This window comes from Pinus tabuliformis, chromosome J (assembly GCF_031772625.1).
Source record: "Pinus tabuliformis cultivar Carrire ecotype Pingquan chromosome J, CPIR1, whole genome shotgun sequence".
NCBI lineage: Eukaryota > Viridiplantae > Streptophyta > Pinopsida > Pinales > Pinaceae > Pinus > Pinus tabuliformis.
Window position 1 is genome coordinate 1492251995 of NC_142295.1, and position 23975 is coordinate 1492275969.

Here is a 23975-nt window from a genome sequence, read left to right on the forward strand (position 1 = left end):
TATTGTTCAGTTTCTTGTTTCGGCATATTAATTAAATGGTGTAGGCTGCAGTGTATTAGCTTCGATATTTGTTGTAGGAAGCAGTAAATAATTTGTTTCAGTAATTAACAAATAGGAGAAGTTTAATCAGTTGCTGCAATAGGGATTCTGGTTTACAGAATTTTCACATGGTATTAGAAGTAGTGCAGGTGAAGTAAGAAGAACAGTGCCAGAGAACCCAGCGCTGACCAGAAAACGAGGTCGAAAATGTTGCAGGAGGCAGCAGTTCAAAACCCGAGAGGGTTTGCACAATCCTAGCCGAAGGGCTGAATTTCAAGGCAATCTCTCTCTAAGTGAGTCAACAGAGAGAAGGGCTTCCAGATCAAAATCTTGTCGTGGCAGAGGGAGCAGCGTTGAAGCCTCAGCATGAGGAAGCGCTGGTGGGACGCAGTTTTTTTGCAGGTCATTCTGTTGGGCAAAAAGACGTCAGAAGAGAGAAGAGAAGCACAGTGAGGGAATTTTTCCTCAAAAGACGTCTCGTCAAGAAGTTCATTTTCTTATTGGCTGAGAAGCAACAGTAAGAAGAGGAGCAGTTCGATAGTTTTCGTGGCAGAAATGGCAACCAATGGCTTGAGAGATCAGGATAGTTTGGATGGGGCATCTAACTATGTCATTTGGAAGGCAAGAATGTCATTGCTTCTAGATGAGCATGTTCTCAAGACATATGTCGACAACGTGGTGGTTGCACCTGCAGATGCAGATCCACTGAAGAAGTACAAGGCAGGAATGGCGAAGGCAAAGAGAATGACCCTCGACAGAGTGAAGGATCATATTGTCTGTCACATCGCTAGTAGAGGGACTACTAAGGAGATGTGGGTTGTGTTTTCTATGTTGTATCAAGGATCTTCTGAAAAGCAAAAGATGTACATTGAGCGGAAACTGAGATCTGCTCAGATGCAGAAGTGAGAGCATGTGGATCCATTCCTCAAGAAGCTTCAAGAGACCCGAGATGAGTTATCAGCTGTGGGGTCTACACCTCAAGATTCCGAGTTGGTTAGACTAGTCCTCAATTCTGTCTCAGATGAGTGGCAAGTCTTTATCCAGAGTATCCCTGGGCAGGGCGACTTTGCCGAATTGGGATGATATGTGGGCAGCTCTCAAGAAAGAGGAGCTGAGGAGAGATCTAATCAGGTGTAAGCTTGACAGAAGCAGCAGCAGTGGGTCGAAGCCCAAGGAGGAGGAGGATAATGCATTCCTTGCATCGAAGGGGCAGCAGGAGCAGCGGAGGCGGAAGGAGGACATCTCGAAGATAAAGTGCTTCAGGTGTGGTGAAATGGGCCACTACGCAACACAATGTCCTCTCAGGAAGAAGGACAAAGATGAAAGCACGATCCGAAGGCTACACCTGCGAAGATCGAGGAGGAGGAGTTCGCCATGACAGCCGAGATACCTCCAAGAGGGAGGTGGGTTGATTTAGAGTTGTAGTTTGAAAGAGTTACAAATGGGCAGGATCCCTGAGGAGCCCACCTCTCAGATCAATTCCTTTCTACGGGAGCCCAAATCAGAAGTAGCAGGATGGACTAGTGTTGGATGGTGCTAAGGAGTGTCGGAGAGACAGTTGCAGTGGTTAGGAGCGCCAGAGACTGAACAATGCAAAGCAGAGTTGGCAGCAGTGTAGATGGCACAGAGCAGAGGTTAGCAGAACCGCAGTAGATTCAAAGGGTCATCACAGAGACTAGCAACAATCAGGTTCCAGCATTCACATGGTATCATATTGAACACAGTTAGTTCAGTAATTTGGGATGTTTTTCCATTGTTGATGCAGTAGTAGCAATAGTTTGCAGTGTAGGGGCAGTTGGCAGTGGCAGTGCAGCAGTAGCACAGATGCAGAAATTCAGAGGAAGTTGCAGTACGGATGCGGTGTTGATAGTGGCAGGGTGGACTAGTGTCAGATGGTGCTGAGGAATGTCGGAGAGACAGTTGCAGTGGTTAGGAGCACCAGAGACTGAACAACGCAGAGCAGAGTTGGCAGTGGTGTAGATGGCACAGAGCAGAGGTTAGCATCACCGCAGTAGATTCAAAGGGTTAGCACAAAGACTAGCAACAATTAGGTTCCAGCATTCACATGGTATCATACTGAACACAGTTAGTTCAGTAATTTGGGATGTTTTTCATTGCTCATTGCAGCAGCAGTAGCAGAAGCAGTTTGCAATGCAGGGGCAGTGGCAGTGCCAGTGCCAGCAGCAGCATGGATGCAGAAATTCAAAGGGAGTTGTAGTACAGATGCAGTGTTGATAGTGGCAGGGTTAACAGCAGTACAGATGCAGCATATGCGTAGTGGTTGGTGGACAGCATGTCAGACATCAGCAGCGCAGAAGGAAATGTTACACAACAGGGTGATGCTCCAGCAGCGTGCATTGTTAGAGCACATTCCTAGCTAAGAGGGAGTGTTGATTTCTGGTAGCATCGGATGTGCTCTAAGTCTCAAATTTTGCAGGAAGGCTTGGGCACATGTATTCCAAAGAACCCAGAAAGCATTTTGGGAAATTCCTCCCAGAAACAGTTTTATTAAAATAATTAAATATTTTTAATGGGTCCCTAAGTCTAAACTTAGGAAAATAAAATAATTATGGGCTATTAATATAAATGTGGGTGTAACTTCTAAAAGAAGATGAGGATCAAGCAGAAATGATCTTAGCCATTGATTAGCTTCTAATCTGGGTCGTTGAATGTCAACGAGGAGATTATTTAAGGAGGTTTGAGGGTCATTTGGAAAGACACACAGAGTGAGTTCAGAAGTTCGATTTTCTGAAGCAAAGCAGCTAACGGGAGAATATCGATAGTGAGCTTGTGTAGTGAGGGGCAGGGATAGTTGGTTTAGTGTATCTTCTCCAGAGCCTAGGATATGCAGCAAAGAGGCAGAGAGACACCAAAAGGAGGTAGCGTAGGACCCAGAAGGGGTTGACACTGAGCTAGAAGGGCTCACGCAGAGGTTGACGCTGAGCCAGAAGGGCTGACACAAAAGCAACACAGTTCTCCAAGTAGAAGTCTGATTTTGCTGAGGGCACTGGCATTTCTAAGCCAAGAGGGTTGGAAACTGCTCCAGAAGGAAAATCGATTCCCAATTGAGCTGACGCAGAGCCTTAGAGGCTGACGCTAGGCCCAAGCAGAGGCAGTGCAAAAATAGTCGGGGACACGTTAGTTTAGCTGTCGGATTAGCCGGAACTTGCCGAGTAGAGTGAGGTGATCTCACAAATTTCTTCTGCCAATTTATTTCTCTGTAATTGGATTGTCAGAAGGGCATCCAGAGTTATATTCAAAAAACTATTGCATAATAATAAAAACCCTCAGATCTATTGCACCAGTTTTCCCGCATTCGGTTTTTCCGGGGAAATTTGTCCAAAAAATACTGTCATTTGTGTTGTATCTTTCTCTATTGTTCAGTTTCTTGTTTCGGCATATTATTTAAATGGTGAAGGTTGCAGTGTATTAGCTTCGATATTTGTTGTAGGAAGCAGTAAATAATTTGTTTCAGTAATTAACAAATAGGAGAAATTTAATCAATTGTTGCAGTAGGGATTCTGGTTTACGGAATTTTCACACCCAAAACCCTCACACTTTCCAAAATTCACTTATGCACTACTACAGAGCCTTGGATTTGCGAAGCGACCTTCCTCGCGTCTGACGTTTCTACTCAATTGGATGACTACAGAGAGGATTCGTCCACACTTTGACAAGAATTGCTCTGCCTTATTTCAATTTAGTTTCCTACTGTAAAAAGTTAAAAACCTATGTTGCACGAGTTCCCGCACCCTGGGGTGGGGTTCTCGAACCCGTCCCGGGTTCCCACACCTAAGTACCGGATTTGGATACGGGTTCTTCCCAGAAGAACCAGGTTCTTACATGAAGAACCGGGTTCTTCAAAAAAAAAATTGGGTTCTTTTCCTTTAATGGGTTCTTGGGTTCTTGGGTTCTTGGGTTCTTCGGGTTCTTTGGGTTCTTCGGGTTGGGTTCTTCAGGTTCTTTGGGTTCTTCATAAAAAAAACTATATTTTGAAAATACACACTAGGATACGGCATGCATGAATGACATGTTTATGCTTCTTATAACTTTATAAGTTATTTCAAAAATTCAAACATAAAATAAGAATTTACATGTAACATTGTAAGATACTAAGATGTCTAATGCCAAAGCAGCGAGTCCAACATTTACTTAACTTAAGTAAATGCTAGACTCAGCTATTTTGGTGAAACTTGGGACAGACAGCTGACTGAGATACACTAGCCAAGTTTCCTACAAACTCGGGAGTATGCTCAAAAATCCTAAAGTATTCTGAGTTCTCAAAGACTCAACAATTTAAACTTTATTTTATTGGGCTGCCTTGTGTTTGGTGGGACAGCAGTGAAATATATATGCTGCTTGTGTGTTTGGTGGGACAGTAGTGAAATATATGCTGCCAGCAGCCATAATTTATACTTTAATGTAGCCACAAGCCTAAAAAAAAGCCACAGAATTTATATGTAATAATTCAAAATATATATAGTACAAAAAACGCTCTCGATCTGGAAGCTTCTAAAAATTGTGTCCCCCACTCTGGCTCCCACTTCCAAGCAGCCTTGGTTCTTATACCTATTAGTTCTTTTTTAATAAAAAGGGATGCAATAATATTGGAGGTCAAATAACTTGTATTTTCCAGTTTTTTGGTCTTTGAGGAAGCCATTGTTCCTTAGGCTTTAGCTATTTAGTATTTTAAAATTTCCTAGTTCATGTTTGAAGATGCCTTAAGGCAAATTTTGAATGTAGTATGACAATGGACATATATCATGATTCATGATTCTTATTAATATGTAAACAATGAACAGTTTTTTGGTGATAAATTTTGAAATTTCAATGTCAATGTTGAATGTTCAATGATGTGCATGTTTAAATGATTAAAGTTTTCTTGTTTAAAGTTGAAAAAATATACAAATTCAAATTTCATATATATTATTAATTATAATTTATAAATTTATAATTTATAAAATTTAATTATTAAAATTTAATATTATTATATTACCCGACGAACCCACGCACCCTGTTTCCAAAAATGCCATCCCCGTCTAGAAAGAGTTTGGCTTTACCCAAGATTCGTCTTAGAAATAAAAATTCGTTCAGTTTTGACTAATTCTGCACGGTCCAAAAGAAGTCTGCTCAACTTTTAACTAGTTCCACACGATCAGAAGAAATCTGCTCAACTTTTGACTAGTTCTGCACGATCCAGAAGAATTTCGCTCAATTTGAAAACTATGCTTTGTCCAGACGTTACGCAACTCAACCTCTAATGATATCTCTCTGCCTAGAACTTCGAACTTCTTACCAAAATCATGTAGACCTCGTTTATTGCCTCGTCTACCTCAAGGAATTCGTTGCTCAACACTATGGATCATCTTTAGACTTCCGCCCAACCACGGAGACTAATTTCCACAAAGCTTTGACCACTGCGATTTGTCCAGATTTTGACTTCATCCAACCTTCCAGATTTTCCTTGAATGGCTTACTATTTTGGAATGATGAAATTCTCCATGTGCCAAAACAATAGAAACAAAAAAATAAATGAAAAAGAAACTAACTAGGGTGGAATCTTTCACCACCAAAATTAGTATGGGAAAGGGGTCTTAAAAGTTAAAACCCTCAGAGCCTCAAGCTCAAGAAAAACAAAGATAATGATCCAATCAATGATGATCCTAATTGAATTCAATCCTTCCATATTTATAGATTTCCTAGAGGGGTCTCACCTTCCTAATTGATTGAGTAAATTTTACTCCAATCCCCAACTTTGTGTTTTTTCACCCAACTGCCCCAAACCTTGCCCCACAATGGGAATTTTGGGGGTTTTCCCCTTTATTACGGACTATAGCCTACGGGGATTGATAGGTTACTTCATCTTTTAGAGAAATTAATTTACCGGGAACATTACATAATGTTGCCGCTAGCTTTAGAAAGGCCAATGGTAGGAGAAAAATCTTTAAAAAGGGTATGCAGGGACCAGGCAAGCACTCATTGTCCCTACAACATGAAGAAGCCCTACACCAAGTACAGATATAAGTCAACTAACACAATGGCACAGGACATGCAAGACACAAAAATATGTGTCCAACACCGGAGATTGTGGTTAAACAACTCAAGAATCCTCGTGCATATATCGTTAAAATGTCGTCTAGACTATATGGGGAGCCAAATGCTCAACATTTCAAGTTAGAATGGGTTCCCATGTTCTATGGAATCATGAATCAGTCTAAAAGATTTAATTGGGTAGATATTTTGTCCCAAAATCTATTAGACGCTATTAAGTTGTCACACTCATCTCCACCATGGTTTGGCCCAAGTTTTTATATGTCAGCCTACTTAATGGATATTGTAGTAGCCTTTGTGCCATTTCCATTATTGAAATGGAATTGGTCTTACAGCACTCAGCCTATTCATCAGTTTTATTCTATTCTCTAGGAAAGTCAATATAAAACCCATTTTTATGATATTTCTGATAATTTTATGTTGTATCTCCATCAATTTCTTTTTGGAAAGCCTCCTCCGAGAATAAGTAAAGATATTCAATCAGCATTACAGGGCATTCGAGATTGGTTTGTTGAAAAGGGTTTTTCTTATTTTAGAATCAAGGGATGTGAGGTTGGTCATCATGTGTTATCCAGATTCATTCCTGATAGGCTTGTTGTGAGGGAAATACTATCAAACAGTCCTTCATGGTATCACAAAATTACTGCAAAAAATTCCAAGAAACTGTGGCCAAATTTTCCTATCAAGAGTGGCCACCCGACTCTTAAAGATAGAGGTCATGCAATAGTTGAGGCAAATGGGCTTCAAGAGGTTTGGTTGCGTTCACTTCCTTTTTATAGGTACGATCCACATGACATTATAAATGTACATCTCAAGTCGGTGATGTACTCTAAAAAATTATGTACATCAATAACCACCATATGATTCTTTTTTCAAAAATAGTGATTCTTTTGATCAAGTTCGATTCAAAGTCTTCTGCCAGATGAGCAAAGAAAGAAAATTTACAGTCCTTCAGGGAGAACAGACACTTATTTTTCCTTGAGCAAAGGAGTAAAGTTGTTGGTGTTTCTTTAGTTGAGCTACAAGTGAGGGAAGGTATCTACTTATCCTTCACAAGGTCAACAATCTGGTCAAGGAACAGGAGCTCAAAATCATAAACTTGATCAAACAAAATCCACTCAGCAAGAATCTGTTTCAATTCAGAAGCAGCAAGAGGAAAAAGAGAAACAAGAGCAAGAACATAAAGAAAAGGAACAGCAACAACAACAGGAGCAGAAAGAACAACCAGGAAAACAGGATAAATCTTCAATTGAAGATCAAAGTCAAGAGAAGCAAGACATTGCTCAAAAGGAGAAAGAGGAATCAGCAAGGCAAACAGAAAAGGATGCTGACAAGACAGAAAAGGCACCAAAATATGTTGATCAGTCAATTTCTAACAGTCAACAAACAGGGCGAGCATAGGATGTTTCTCAAAGCCCAATTCCCTCTGCCCAAATCACTCTAGTAATATCTCCGGGAGTCATAATGACTCCTCTGGCAACCAGTACCACAATTTTTTCTTGACTTTTCATGAATGTTGATGAATTAGAGCCTGTTAAGGAGACAGTGGTGTCTCTAGGAGATTATTATTTCAGCACTCAGACAAAAGCAGTTGCGAAGAGATCAAGAAAGATAAAACTTGATCCTTCCATGACAGAAATTTCATCAGTAATGACATGGAAACCTACAGGTGATCCAAAAGATAAGGCTATGGAAACAGCATCAGCCATTGGGGTTTCTGCTTCAGCCAAGCAGTGGTCGGTTAATGAATTATCTGAAGAGCTGGACAAAAGCTAAAACAAAATCGATGAGTTGTATGTTGAACTCAAAAAAAACAGGATCACAATGAATGCAGAATGGCAATCCCATTCCACAAAGTTACAAAAAGGATTTACCATAGCTATGTTAATTTGATAGCTCAGTGACAAATTCCAATCATGGGAATAGATCCCTCTTTATGAGAGGACCAATTTTGACTATTGAAGCGCTCAATTTGGACAAGAGAAAGTGTATTTTTGAATTAAAGCCCACATGTGCACAAAAGGTCTAGTCAGCAGCCCAAAAGAGAAATTGAACACCCATTGAAGGCTATAAATACAAGTCAAGTGACCCTCATTTTGGACATCATCATGAAGCATTCTTCTATTCTCTTCTTTGGTTTTGACTCGCACAAGTCTAAGGCGGGTCCATAAAGAATTGGTTCGCACGAAGGTGAAATTGCAGGGTCTGAAGTTCACATTTCTACTTTAGGGTTTTTAAGCCTCAGCCGCAGGCTTGCTATGGTGAAATTTCGGCTGTAATTGCATGCAGGTTGGCTCATCCGTGCGGCTGAAACCTTTCTGCAGCACGCACATCACGTCTTCCCTGCAGTTGGAAAGTAAGGTTTGTTTTTTGTCAATTGTCGCACTTGACCGCAGATGACTGAAGTTGATTACAGTCTAGTGAAGTGATATTTGATCAGTACTTTTGCTGGAATCATCTTTTGTTTGGTTGATTTGCTGGGATCGTCCTCATGGACGGTGTTTAGTTGATTTTGCTGGATAGGATCATGGTTGAAGAAATGGATTATTGTACTCTATTTTCATTCAATGACAATCTATATGAAGATGAATCCCCGTAGTGCGTTTTGCCCTGGGCTCCGACCAATCCTGGTGTCTCTATGTGTGAATGCTTTCTTCTATTGTTCCTTTATGTTCCACTACATTGATGATAATATTGATCTTTCTATATGGTTGCATATGTTGTTGAATAATGTTGTAAATCTAAATAATGTTATGATGTTGTGGGGTGAATTTAATATGCAAATGTAGAAATGCAATTATCTAAAGCAAAGAACAATATAGCCCTAAGAAAATTTAACAAGCTATAGCAGAAATTGAGAAAAAGCATCAAGATGAAAAATTTCAAACAGAGGAACAGTCTAGGAAGTAGTTTGCTAAACCTGAGACAAAACACGCTAAACAATTAGAGGACCTCAGAGAAGTTCATGTTTGAGACGTTCAGATATTAAAAGAAGAGTTTGAGATTAATGCTCAAATAGTGTTTGCAGCTTTTCAAGCTCGCATCAATTATTTGGAAGGACAAATAGAACAACTAAAGTAAGAAGTTGCAAAGGTGAAAGTGTTCAAGGATCAAGCCATTATTGTCAATGATAAACTTAAACAAGTCAAATTAAAAGAAATTAATCAAATAAACAAACTTATAATTTGTCCCACAACTTGCTCACCCTTACAAACCAGGTTGATGTCCAGATGCAGGACAATGATTTAACAATCAACCAGTTTGATAATGTTACCATATGGGAGAATAAAGAGAAGTCTAAAGCTTTTGTTAGACTTTCTAATGAAGAAAAATGAATTATGCAGATATCCTTATATCAAAGAAAATATAACTTCTACATAATCAAAGAATGAATCAAAGAGTCCTATGATTGATGTGACTCAATCTAGGATAGTGTATTAGGTGTGAATGAGGAGTTTAATATGCCTCATCCTAGGGGGATCAATGAGGTTTTAGTTGATTTTTGGTGGCTGCGATTCGTATTCAAGTTGGCCAAATTAAAAGAAAGAAAATTATTAATTTTGAGCTCATGTAGGCTCCAAAGTGTTAAAGAATCTAGGGCATCTGGATTGTAGTGAGATTCTTCTAACGATGATAGCTATTTGTGAGGTACTTTTTGTTTCTTCTTATTAGCACAATCTTCTCTTATTATTATTAGGGTTTGTTCTCTTACTTCATCAAACAGTTATCAAAACAAAAGAGACAAGAACACAAGATGTTGGCTCTCAGCCAGGGTAAAACCTCTCTCTCCTAGAGAGGAAAACCCTTCTGCAAATTTCTCTTATTGAAGCTTCAATTAACAAATGCCAAATCCTAGACCCTTGACCAATAGATCCTCCAAGCACAAGACATAGTCTCTCTTCCTTTTGTCGTTCAATCAATGCCTTCTTCTGCTTTGCACACCTTGATCTCTTCCTTCGCACTTCTTCCGGCAAGTGACAGCTCTTTTTCCGGCAACTACCGAAACCCTAGGTCTCCTTAGTAACCTCTTCTTTGGTGTCTCCCTTTCCTTCTCTACTTCGCTTAGCAATTTTCCTTTTCCTTGATACTTAGGCTAGAGAGTGAGACCTTCCTCGAGAGATATTTCTGAGTTGAGTGGCTGATCCTCTTACCTTGCTGCAGGTTTGATTTCTTGGCACGTGTGGCTGATCTAGGGCTTGAAATAAACCCTTTTTGCTTGCCCTTTTCCTTCACTAGATGTGGGACCTCCTTCACTTGAGATGGAGGCCTATTTTGGGTCTCTTCTTAGCCCAATTGAACTATATCAAGTTGCTGCCCTTGTGGATCTGATGTGACTGCAGAACTGCCCTCCTTTCTTCGCACGTGTGACAAAATTAGACCCTAAAACAGTCCTCCTAAACTCGGTTTATTTTTCCTCTTTTTCGCTGCCCTAGAATCACTTCAATGCTCCTTTTTCGCACCTCTTTTTCATCCTTCCTTCTTCGCTGATTTCAGAGATGAGTAATGATCTTTTTGTGAGGTCGAACTGCCTTATATATAGGAGCTTGTCCCTCCTATTGGGCTGACTTGAGCTAGTGAGGCTGACTTGACTTTAAGTGCACCAAAAAATCATTCTTTGAGCCGACTTGAAGAGGAGACTTGTCTTTGCTTTGGAGGATCTCTTCTGACATATTTCTTTGACACTAATACATACGTTAACATAGTGTAACATGCCCACATGCGTCTTCATTAATTACATTGACTCTTTGACTTTCCTAGAAGCACTTAAACATGTGCTTGGCCTATCAAATGGGCAAGAAACCCATTCTTGATAATGACAAAAATAATAGTTCTTTTCTTTTAGAAGTACAAAGATCAAAATTACATTTATGAGACTGAACCTAGTTACACTTTCTTCAACACTCCCTCTTAACTAGGGAGGTATTCATAAATTACTTTACAAGGTGTTTGGACATTTTCAATCTGAAGAATTCGCATAAGAGAAATCGGATTGGCAATCCATCTGTTATAGCATCATAGTAACCAACATTGTTTCCACAGCAAGGCCTTAACTAACAGCTCTATCTCTCAATAGATCAGAGCACAATGTTGGCGAGACCAATGACTATAGACACCTTCATCATTGTCTCTTAAGGCACATACCCACCCGGGTGTTCACTGAGTCTAACCTTCTAGGACAATTCTTATCTTGGGTTCCCAACCCTCAAAGAATATTGTTCCTCTTGCCTACTCTTCTCTTAGATTCCCTACACATCCTCAAAGATCATCAGATGCCAGATGATTACCCAATCCTCCATTCTTTTGTCCCACATGAAGACAAGAATGTCGTGTCTATCTCTCCCTTTCAACTAGGGATGATATTCCCATTCCTGTGAAGGAATGTACCCAAGCTCCCTCTGACCAGGAACTTGCCCAAGCCCCCTCTTAATTAGGGACTTGTCAGAGCTCCCTCTCAACTAGGGACTCTCCTTTCCATCAACAACTTCTTCTTTGTTGGTCCATCAGCTACTTGATCACTTTCTTTCCTTGATGTCATGAAATTCGGTCAAGCTTCTTCTTTGTAGGGAATCAGCCACCAATCACTTTCCTTTTTAGCTCGTCATGTCACTCCTTTCTCCATGGAAAGTGGCCTTCTTGATACATATCTGGAACCTCCGTCATATGGCTATTTCTTCCTCATCATGTTTCTTTCAAGAATTTCCATCCACCACATGAATGCTAGTTGTGCTTGCACTTACAACCCTTGTTCCAGTAGCCCTGCATGAACCTATCCAAATATTATTCAAGAAATCAAAGCATAGCATTAAATCAAATGGGCAAGAAACCCATTCTTGATAATAACAAAAATAATAATTCTTTTCTTTTATAAGTACAAAGATCAAAATTACATTTATGAAGATCGAACCTAGTTACACTTTCTTCAACACTCCCTCTTAACTAGGGAGGTATTCATAAATTACTTCACAAGGTGTTTGGACATTTTCAATCTGAAGAATTCACATAAGAGAAATCGGATTGGCAATCCATCTGTTATAGCATCATAGTAACCAACATTGTTTCCACAGCAAGGCCTTGACTGACAGCTCTATCTCTCAATAGATCAAAGCACAATGTTGGCGAGACCAATGACTATAGACACCTTCATCATTGTCTCTCAAGGCACCTACCCACCAGGGTGTTCACTGAGTATGACTTTCTAGGACTATTCTTATCTTGGGTTCCCAACCCTCAAAGAATATTGGTCCTCTTGCCTACTCTTCTCTTGGATGCCCTACACATCCTCAAAGAGCATCGGATGCCAGATGATTACCCAATCCTCCATTCTTTCTTCCCAAGTGAAGACAAGAATGTTGTGTCTATCTCTCCCTCTCAACTAGGGAAGATATTCCCATTCCTGTGAAGGAATGTACCCAAGCTCCCTCTGACCAAGAACTTGCCCAAGCCCCCTATTAATTATGGACTTGTCAAAGCTCCCTCTCAACTAGGGACTCTCCTTTCCATCAGCAACTTCTTCTTTGTGGGTCCTTCAGCTACTTGATCACTTTCTTTCCTTGATGTCATGAAATTCAGTCGAGCTTCTTCTTTGTAGGGCATCAGCCATCAATCACTTTCCTTCTTAGTTCGTCATGTCATTCCTTTCTCCATGGAAAGTGGCCTTCTTGATACATATCTGGAACCTCCGTCATATGGCTACTTCTTCTTCATCATGTTTCTTTCAAGAATTTCCATCCACCACATGAATGCCAGTTGTGCTTGCACTTAAACCCTTGTTCCAGTAGCCCTGCATGAATCTATCCAGATATTATTCAAGAAATCAAAGCATAGCATTAAATCATTTAGTACCTTACGAGATGGCTTTCCATCATGACATCTTTGTTGGCTTGAATCATCAGCATCCTGCATTTTCACATCTCCAAGGCCTTTCCAGGTGTCAAGGGTCCTTTGATATTTTTCTTCCTTTGTCAAAATTCTTGTGCCTTCTTCCGGGAGATGCCTTCAACAAATTTGTCGAATGTTGATTCCTAGTGTCCATGGTGTCCTTTTATCCCTGATCTCTTTTCCCATATGCTTCTTTATAGGTTCTCTTGTCAACCTCCTCATACTCCATATGAGGACATTTCTCATATTGACCTTCATCAGTGTGTGAACCATGCCTTCATGCATATTTTTAATGAAAGAGATCTATCCTTTTCTTGACCATGCTACCAGAGCAATTCCCCATGCTCATTAACATAGATGATGACATGACTTAACTGAAAACATAGATGCATACATACCTCATCTTAGTTCTTTCCTTGATCATCTCAACTTCCTTTGGCAGCTTCCTAGATTGAGATTACCTCAATCTCCTTTGCTTTGCTACATCTTTCCTTGCCTACATATCATCCTTTCTTGAATCCCCATTAGTGGAATTCCCATCTAGACATTTGCCTTTTCTGAAGGTCATGAACTTTCTATTGAATATTTCCTCGGAGGATCCTTGAAGTCCTCATCTTGCAAATGTTCCTCCCTATTGATGATAGTGGCCTTCTAAGATGATACTTCTTGATCGTGATCATTCCTTTATGCATTGATGAGGTCATTCAATGGCTACATCCTTCCTACATGAATATCTCTATCTGAGCTATCTCTACATAAAGCTCTTATATTCCTGAAGATGTCATTCTCATAAATCATGCATTCTATCCTACTTCTACATGTTCCTATGATACCCAAAACTTTTAAGAAGAATTATGTGAAGAAGTTGATCTTAGTCATAGTAGAGATCCGAGGGATCCTCCTTCTGCTTCTTCTCTTCTTCTTTCACTTCTTGGGTAATGTGGGCTTCTTCTCGTTTCCTCTTATTATTGTCCTTCTTGAACTTAGGACAATCCCTCTTATAGTGTCCATACTCTTGGCAGCCAAAGCATTAGACTTTGGACATATCTCTTTTACCCTTTCTCTGTGGACCAAACTTGCCAAATTTCCCTTTTCTCTTGGCCATAGCAGCAAATGCCTGCTCCTTCGATCCCACATCATCTTTGGCTTTGAGTCTAGTCTCCTCAATTTTGCATAGAGACCAAAGTTCATTCAACGAGGTAGCTTCCTTCTTGACATATATACTTGATGTGAAGTTGCCTCATTCCTCAAGTAATGCATTGAGCACCACAGTTGTCATCTCTCTGTCTGACATAACTTCTCCCAGTTCTTGCAACTGGTCTCTCATCTCAGAGACCACCATGAAGTAGGGGGCTATTCCTTCTTCCTTGGAGATCTTCATTTTATATAGTTCATTATGCAATGATATCACTTCTCCAGTGTACTAACTGAAAATAGCTCCACCAGCTTATCATAGATTTCTTTAGATGTTTCAAGTTTGGAAACATAAGGAATGAGAGGGTCCTTGATGGATTCTATCAGAATCCTTTGAGCCCTTGTTTCATCCTTATTATACTTTTCTAGGGCTTGAGTTTGTTCCTTAGTAGGAACAGTGACACTCCCTTTGATGTAGTCCAGAAGTTCATTTTCTTTTAGAAGTAGATCAATCCTCTTTTTCCATGCAAGGAAATTAGTAGTCCCAACCAATTTGTTGCTTTCCTTGCAAAAAGACATTTTGATATTTTCAGAAGAGGACATAAAAATACTTACTTGAGAGAGTTGTTATGAAGAGATCTTGCTGCTTCCTTGAAGATTTGATGACTTGACTTCTTAGATCTTGGAGTTCTTCAAGATGCTTCCTTCAAGGTGCCTTATGAGAGACTTGCTTGGTGATGAGAACTTCTCAATGTGTAGATCTAGAGATCTTCAATGATTTGCTTGGATTTGAGTACCTTTCTTTGAAGATGATGAGTCTTTGCTGTAAACTCTTCTTAGATGAACCTTTTGGTAGATGCCTATAGATGGAAGGCTTTCTTCTTTCCTTGTTCCTAGGATGGTAGTCCTTCTTGATGGATCTAGGAGAGGAGATAGTAATCCTCCTTGTCTTTGATGAATTTAGAACCCTTGCTTGTAGATCCGATGCTTCAACCTCTATGTGCCCTTGCTTCTTGATCTTAATGCTTCAATCTTCTATGTGTTCTTGAGATGCTCTTCCTTGATGTGTCACCTTAGCTCTGATACCATGTTAAAAAATCTAGGGCATCTAGATTATGGTGAGATTTTTCTGACGATGATAACTATTTGTGAGATAACTTTTTATTTTTTTCTTATTAGCACAATCTTCTCTTATTATTATTAGGGTGTGTTCTCTTACTTCATCAAACAGAAATCAAAACAAAAGAGACAAGAACACAAGATGTTGGCTCTCATCTAGGGTAAAACCTCTCTCTCCTAGAGAGGAGAACCATTCTACAAATTTCTCTTATTGAAGCTTCAATTAACAAATGCCAAACCCTAGACCCTTGACCATTAGATCCTCCAAGCACAAGGCACAGACTCTCTTCCTTCTGTCCTTCAATCAATGCCTTCTTTCGCTTTGCACCTTGATCTCTTCCTTCGCACTTCTTCCAGCAAGTGACAGCTCTTTTTCTGGCAACTACAGAAACCCTAGGTCTCCTTAGAGACCTCTTCTTTGATGTATTCCTTTCCTTCTCTACTTCGCTTGGCAATCTTCCTTTTCCTTGATACTTAAGCTAGAGAGTGAGACCTTCTTTGAGAGATATTTGCAAGTTGAGAGGTTTATCCTCTTACCTTACTGCAGGTCTGATTTCTTCGCACGTGTGGCTGATCTAGGGCTTGAAATAAACCCTTTTTATTGCTCTTTTCCTTCGCTAGATGTGGGACCTCCTTCACTTGAGATGGAGGCCTATTTGGGGTCTCTTCTTAGCCCAATCGAACTCTATCAAGTTGTTGCCCTTGTGGATCTGATGTGACTGCAGTACTGCCCTCCTTTCTTCGCATGTGTGACAGAATTAGACCCTAAAACAGTCCTCCCAAACTCTGTTTCTTTTTCCTCTTCTTTGCCGCCCTAGAATCACTTCAATGCTCCTTTTTCACACCTATTTTTCGTCCTTCCTTCTTCGTTGATTTCAGAGATGAGTAACGATCATTTTTTGAGGTCGAACTGCCCTATATGTAGGAGTTTGTCCCTCCTATTGGGCCGACTTGAGCTAGTGAGGCCGACTTGACTTTAAGTGCACCAAAAATTCATTCTTTGAGCCAACCTGAGGAGGAGACGTGTCTTTGCTTTGGAGGATCTCTTTTGACATATTTCTTTGACTCTAATACATTCTTTTACAGTGTAACATGCCCACATGGGTCTTCAATAATTACATTGACTCTTTGACTTTCCTAGAAGCACTTGAACATTTGCTTGACCTATCATGGGCAAGAAACCCATTCTTGATAATGACAAAAATAATAATTCTTTTCTTTTACAAGTACAAAGATCAAAATTACATTTATGAAGACTGAACCTAGTTACATTTTCTTCAACACAAGGAGACAGGTCGGCCCCACCAGTTGAATCTGTTTGACCCTTGGTCAAAACTCACTTGATTTGACCACTATATATTGGCATTCGACCTCCTTCATTTGGCATCAATTCGGATCATCAAATACACATATGTTTTCTATTCACACGTGCGGAGGAGGAGAGGAAGACCGAAGTTGGACCAAGACTTTCTGGGCAATTTGACTGAAATTCAAAGAAGTCTGTTTGACCTCTGTTTGACTGAAATTTGGACATGTTTGACCGACTTTATCTGAGGTAGTTTGTCCGCAATTTAACTACACAGTTTGACAGAATTTCTGAGGCAGTTGACCGAGCTTCTAGGCAACAGCAGGAGGCCAAAATTTGACTTGTTGATTCAGGGTTGACTGAATTTGTGGGCAAGCTGCAGGAGGCTGAATTTAGGCCAGTTTGACTAGGTTTGACTCACATTGAATTCTGAAGTCTATTTGACCAATTTGACTGGAAAATCAGATTGTACTTTTGTTGAATTGAACAATATCTCCTAGAAAAGATTGTTAGTTTTTCTCCAGAGTTTGGCTTTCCCGGGTAAAAAACTTGTGTCTGTGTGTGTGCTTGGTCTCTTTATGATCCTACTGTCATTATTGCATTATTGTTGAGATTTTCTATGTATAATTGCTCAATGATTTATGTGACATAAAAAAACTAGTTTAAGAAATCATTGGAAGGTAACTATCAATTTAGAAGATCATATTTCTCTTGAAAAATAAACATGTTATCAGAGCCTAGGTGAAAGAGCAACCATTAAAGAGACTTGAAAAGAAAGCAAGGTTAAAGAGCAGTTATTGGAATGCCCTAGTAGGAGAACCTAGTTTAGAAAGTGGAAGAGTAAATGCCCTAGTTACAGTTTGAAGGAACAAAAGTCCATGGATAAGCAAGCCAAAAAGCATCCTTTCTGTCTGAAGAACAAAAGGGTTTTGTCCTGGATTAAAGGAGGCAGCACCCCTAGAAGAGGGCTGAAACCTCACTTTTGTGAGTGAGCCAAAAGGTCTCAGAACCATAGACAAAAAGCAAGGCCGCAACCTATTCTGAGCTAGGACTTAGGCAAAGGAGGGTGAGAGGCCTCAAATCCCTAGGAAGCAAAGGTTGAGATGCTTTAGGGCTGGGAGCAGGACAATCGAGACCTTAAGGAGGCTAGTCGAGCAAGGTTGAGTATGTGCTTAACTGTGGAGTGTAAGACTGATTTGAACTCAAGAAAGTCTCACCGAGTCCTAAATTTGGAAGGTTGGGTATTGTAACCAGCACCGGAAACCTCTAGGAAGACTAACCAACTATTGATTGATGTTGATGAAAAGAAGAAGTCCCTGTGTGAGCATTTGGGAAGAAGAACAGCCCATGTAGTTAAGACTTATATCTCCAATGTATTCATAATGCTCAGTGATCAAATGATTTGAATTTAATGGGAAAGTTACTCCAAAGCCTAAGGGAGGTGAGGAGAAAGACTTCTTCACCTATAAAGCAAGAAAGAAACCCATCATAACACTTGTATCAAACCATGTGTCCTTCTATGGTTGTGTGTTTCAAGAGTTGGAAGTTTCGGGTTTGTAAACCCTAGAAGTAACTAGAAGGTTATGACTCCTATTAAACGTTAAGGGTTTGTGAAACCCTAGAACGAGACCTAGAATGTTGAATGCTAGTGGAGTTTGTACTTGGTTCATCTTATTGTAAGCATGAAGATGTCTTAGCTTGCAACTGAGCCTTTGGTGAGGCTGGATAATGTAAGATACCCCCTAGGAATGTCTCAAAATTTCCCTTAAATATTTTGAGTTTCTTTGGAATTGTCATTGAGGTGTTTTTTCAAATAGTTTGCATGCATGTGGTTGTCGCAGCATTTCCTTGTATTTTAATTGAACTAAATGAACACAGTACCACATATACACCATGAAATCACTTCAATGCAACAATATATAATTTATATTGAACTCATAAATGGTACATACCACTCATATAAGCTTGCACCAGCAATATGACAGAGAAATACAGAAGTAAATGGCAGCACCTTTCGCCAAACACTTAGATTGTAGGTGTTTAATACATAGAGAATGCCCAGCTTCAAGTTTGATATATATATAACCTTCCCAACAGCAGTCCAACTCAGCCTCTGGGTACAAAAGTCAACCACCAAGTATGATAATCTTGGCTCCTGAAAAAATGGCACGGAGCCCCTCTAATATGATTTGAATAACTCAGAAATTGATCTTCAAACAGCAGGCAAGACACAACACCAACAGAGGGATCTCAACCCTAAATCTGTTATGCATAACACACACACAACAGGCTAACTCAGCCAAAAAGGTAAGGTAGCTCATCCTTCAGAGCTGGATGAACTCGGCACACAAAGCTATGGTAACTCCGCCCACAAAGAGGGATAACATAACTCAACCCTTTTATACTAACACAACTCGACCAGCTAATAGAGATGAGGCTCTTAGCCTCTTGAATGGTTCAGATTCGGGGCCCCAATAGAATATTATCTCGGCTCCCTTTTCACTAGGGAAACTCGGCCCAAGCTACAGCAAACAATAGTAACTTGGCCTTCCAAATCTAGCTCAGACATTCGGCCTGCAAAGAGAATATGGAATACCAAACATGTAGTTATAAAATCAACCGATAACACCTTTAAAACTTACTCCATTTCTACTACTTCCTTTATCTTCATCAACAATGAAGCCCAATGTCAAAATCTGAGTGATTTCGCTTCAATATCAACTAGGGTGTATAATTTTAACACAAACACCAGCAACCAGAATGAGGGTTTTCCAAACCCTAGACTCTCTTCTCAAGACATCTCCAAAAATCTATTTTTCAAGTGAGTAAATGAAAGAATGAGGAGAGACTCCTCATTTTACTTTTTTATAGCTCACTTGCCTCTTTTGCCACATTTTTACCTTTTATTTTAATAAAGTCACTTTAGTGGGTTTTCTCACTTTATAATTTAAAAGTGATTTTTTGTTAGCCTAGCGCCCACGTCCCCCTTTCTCTACTTTAACTTTTATAAAGTGTTCTCCTACACGAATTGTGTTCCCTTGATTAATTTTCCTCGTCCTCACCTACAGGAATTTAATTAGGCTAGGGGAGTCTTCTCCTTATGTCTCCTAAGCGGATGGGGACATTACAGTCCTCCCTGCCCAAGATCAGTTGTCCTTAAGTAATTTCAGTCCAGGATGTTGGAGCAAATATTCCCTTCCCATGTGGCACCTTCTTTAGGCAAATCCTTCCATTTAACCAGGTACTCTTTAATGATCCTGCTTCTCAACTTTTGGTTCCCTTATCTCCAAAATTTCTTCTAGAACCAAAATCACCTACCCTTCTTCATCCAAAGGAGGAAGCTCGATAGAAGTGACAGCTTGCTCTGCCCCCAAGGCCTTCTTGAGGCATGAAACATAGAAGATATATGTATTTTGCACCCCTCTAGAAGCTCCAGCTCATAGGCCACTTCTCCTATACGCCTCGAATTCTTGTAGGGCCCATAGAACCTGGGTTCACTTTCTCTGCCCCCATCATTTTTAGTGATGATAGCATGTAGCACTGCAAATGAAGGTATGCCAGGTCCCGTACGTCAAAGTTATGCTCCACCCCATGCCCGTCTCCATGAATATTTTGTTGATTATGAGCCACCTACAAGTTATCTTTAAGGACTCGCATATGTCCTAGCTTTCCGGAATCCAATCCTTAGATTTAGGTGCCCTACTGTCTCCAAACACCCAATCCACAAATGTTGGTGCATTGTAGCCATACAAGGCTCTGAAGGGTGTCATGCCAATCGACATGTGATGAGTGGTGTTATAACAATGTTCTCCCAAATGCAACTACTTTATCCAAGTTTTGTGCTGACTCAACAGATAGTTCCTCAGATAGCCCTCCAACCATTTGTTGACTATCTCGATATGCTTGTCTGTCTGCGGATGGTAACTGGTACTCACCGTTAACTTTGTCCCAACCAACCTGAACAACTCCTACCAAAACCATCCCCATGAATTTGTTGTCCCTGTCGTTGACAATGCTCTTTAGTAGTCTGTGCGATCAAAATATCTCTCCAAAGAATAACTCCGCTACATGTGAGGTTGAATATCAGGAATGTATGGCGAAGAAGTATGCAAACTTCAAGAACCTGTCAACACCACATAAATGCAATCCTTCCCCTGCACCTAAGGTAGCCCTGTGATGAAATCCATCGAAATACTTTCCCATTTTTTTTCCAAAACGGGGAATTGGCTAAAGTAACCTTGTCGGATGAGTATGCTCTACTTTATTTTGTTGGTAGATGTTGCACTCCTTTACAAATCTCAACGCATCCATCTTGAGGCCTTTATGTGTGAACCTCTCCCTAATCTATCTATAAGTTTTCAAATACCCATGGTGCCCTACTAGTGGTGCGTTGTGTGCTGCATGCATGATATTTTCCTTAAGTTGGGTCTCTAGTACCAGGTAGATCCTGTCCTTGTAGTAAATAATGTCATCTAGGACACAGTTCATGTTGTTAAAATTTGGGTACCAGAGGACAAGTGGTTCCCTAAGGCTTTGATCTCTAGCCTAGGGAAAAGTGTCCAAATTTATTTTTTACTTTTCTCCTAAAGTGACTTTATGAGTGGTAAAGTCAATTTAATTTAAAAGTGACTTTATAAGTGGTAAAGTTACATTCTAATTTAAAGTGACTTTATAAGTGGTAAAGTTACATTCTACTTTAAAGGTGACTTTATTAAAGTGAATAAAGAATTAGAAAGTGAAAAAGTGACTGAAAATAAAAGGCTAAGTGGGTCTTTAATTAAGTGGGTGAGTTAAAAAATAGAAAGTGAGAATTAAATGCACATTTATTCTCATTCCTAGATCTAAATGAATCTCAGCCATTAGATCTTAGGGTAACCCAAAAAGTCATTTAGAGAATAAAAGGAGAAGAGAAAATGATCAGATCATTTTTTTCATGAGCATTTGAGCGAAAGAGAAGAGAGAGCAAGGAGAAAATTTTTGAGTGGTGAGGAAGTGAAGGAGAGTAGCAAGAAGACATTTCAACAAATCTGGGTAGCAGCATTTATTGGCACGCATCCTAAGGAAAAAACGTACAGCAGGAGAAAGACACAGAAATCAAAGAAGAAAGACAGCAAGTTCTGGGCACATTTTTCAAAGTTGGTCATACAACATTTAATGTTGTTTTATTGCTGTAATAATTTATGTTTTGGTTGTTTGCTGATTGGCACGATTTTTGAGGTGGAGTTCAAGCATGGAAATTGAGATAAGTTGTAATTTGTGGTTGCTTGAATTTTTATTGTGTATTTCAGTTTCTCTGTAAAAGCATTTTCAAAAATAAAGAAGAGCTCTCAAACTGGTTTTCCCCAAGAGTTGTAGGGGGTTTTTCCATGGTCACATTGACCAAAAATCAGTGTGTTATTTTCTATGTGTGGCTATCATAATTTTGCTATGATTTATTTCTGCAATTCCAACAGTTGTGAAATCTCTAAATTTGTGTTTTCAAAAAATTATTTTCATTTCCAGATTTTAGAATTTTTATCATGCTTGGATTTAAAACTAAATGAATGGAGTGATAAGGAAAACTGATAACCGGAGTGGGGGTTGAAATTTCTTCATGGTATCAGAGGTTGGTTGGCTGAAAAGTGCAGTTTGGGACAGCAAAGTGAAAATTACAGCAAGTTGATTTTTACACAGAAAACAGAAACCTTTACCACAGATTTGAAAATTTCAATTTGGTAGGACAATGAAACATGTCTTTGGGTTTGAGAGTTGAAGACAGGTTGGATGGGTAGAACAACTACAGTGCATGGAAAGAGAGAATCCAGAGCATCTTTGAGGAAGCAGAAGTCCGGAGCATTATGGTAAATACCACACAAAACCCAGTGGTAGTACCTGCTGACCCTGTACAGTTGGCAGAGTTTAACAAAAAGAATGCTAAGGCAAAAAGATTGATTCTGGAAGAAATCAAAGACCATGCCATTCCTCATGTGAGAGGAAAGACTTATGCACATGAGATGTGGACAGCCTTGACCAATCTTTACCAAAGCTCAAATGAAAACAGAAAAATGGTCCTAAAGGAGAAATTGAAGACCATTAAAATGGCTAAGACGGACAGTGTTACAACATACCTCACAAAGATCACTTCAGTGAGAGATGAGTTGGCAGTCGTAGGTGAAATCATTGCACCCACTGAGTTGGTGAGGATTGCTTTGAATGGTCTTCCCAAGACTTGGGAGAATTTTGTGGATGGCATTGTTGCACAGGAAAACCTTCCCGATTGGGAGAGGTTGTGGGATGATTGCATTCAGAATGAGATCAGAAAGAACCATCTTGGGGCAGCCAAACAGGTGGAGGAGGATGATAATGTGGCATTGTTAGCAAGAGGCAAGAAGGGCAGAGCAAAGAAGCAAGCTTCCAACAGTGGAGGCAAAAGCAAAGGTAAAGGCAAGCAGCGAAACAAGGAGGACTATTCCAAAGTCAAATGTTGGAATTGTCAAAAGTTGGGACACTATGCTATTGTGTGTCCGAAGAAGAAGAACAAGAAAGGGAAAGACAAACCCATGGCAGCTTCTGCAGAGATAGAGAGCTTCTCAGAGAGATTTGATCGGGAGTTTGGGTTCATAGCTTGTGAGGCCACTAGTGCAGGATCACCTGCCATATAGGTTCAGAGGGAGTGTGCATTCCTCGCTACTAGCAGATCATCTTCTAGCATTTGGTATATTGACAGTGGCGCTTCCCGCCACGTGACAGGAGTCAGAGAGTACTTCTTAGAGCTTTCAGAGGGTGATACTAATATGGAGGTAGTACTTGGTGATGACAGTATTGTTAAAGCGGTCAATGTGTGGGGACATTGACATTTGACAGGGGACCCAAACCTCCCTTGAAAGTGTCAAATGTTCTATATGTGCCTGGAATGAAGAAGAACTTGATATTCGTCTCAGCACTTGAGGATAGAGGATGTGTTGTTCAAGAGAGGGCAGGTGCTTATATATCCTAGGGGAACTCTAGCTTCTTCAGCTAGAAAAATTGGTGTGCGCCATGCCAAGGTTTACAAGTTCTCATTCCAGCCCCTGATGGCACTAAGTAGCAGCACCCGAGATAGGACCGACAACAGATCTAACAATTCAGAGTTGTGTGATATTTGGCACCGTAGGATGGGGCACGTGTATCATGGGACCTTGAGTACATTGCGGGAGATCACCACTGGTGTCCCAGATTTTAGTTCTAATCACCTTGATGTATGCAGAGGATGTGCTATGGGGAAGTTTGCCAGATCCCCTTTTCCCAACAGTGACGACAAAGCGACCGGGATCCTTGACTTGATACATACTGATGTGACTGGTCGGATGTCTCATGTATCATTGAGTGGCTATGAGTACTATGTTTTATTCATTGATGACCACTCCAGGAAGACCTAGATTTGAAGACCAAGAGTGAGGTCTTCAAGCGGTTTCAAGAGTTCAAAGCT

General features: G+C 40.1%; 1 protein-coding gene across 1 annotated transcript in view; it reads right to left on the bottom strand.

The window, feature by feature from the left end:
- The window catches only part of RPL24 (Translation protein SH3-like family protein), a 286928-nt gene that overhangs the window by 196259 nt on the left and 66694 nt on the right, over window positions 1-23975 (bottom strand). The window lies entirely within an intron of this gene.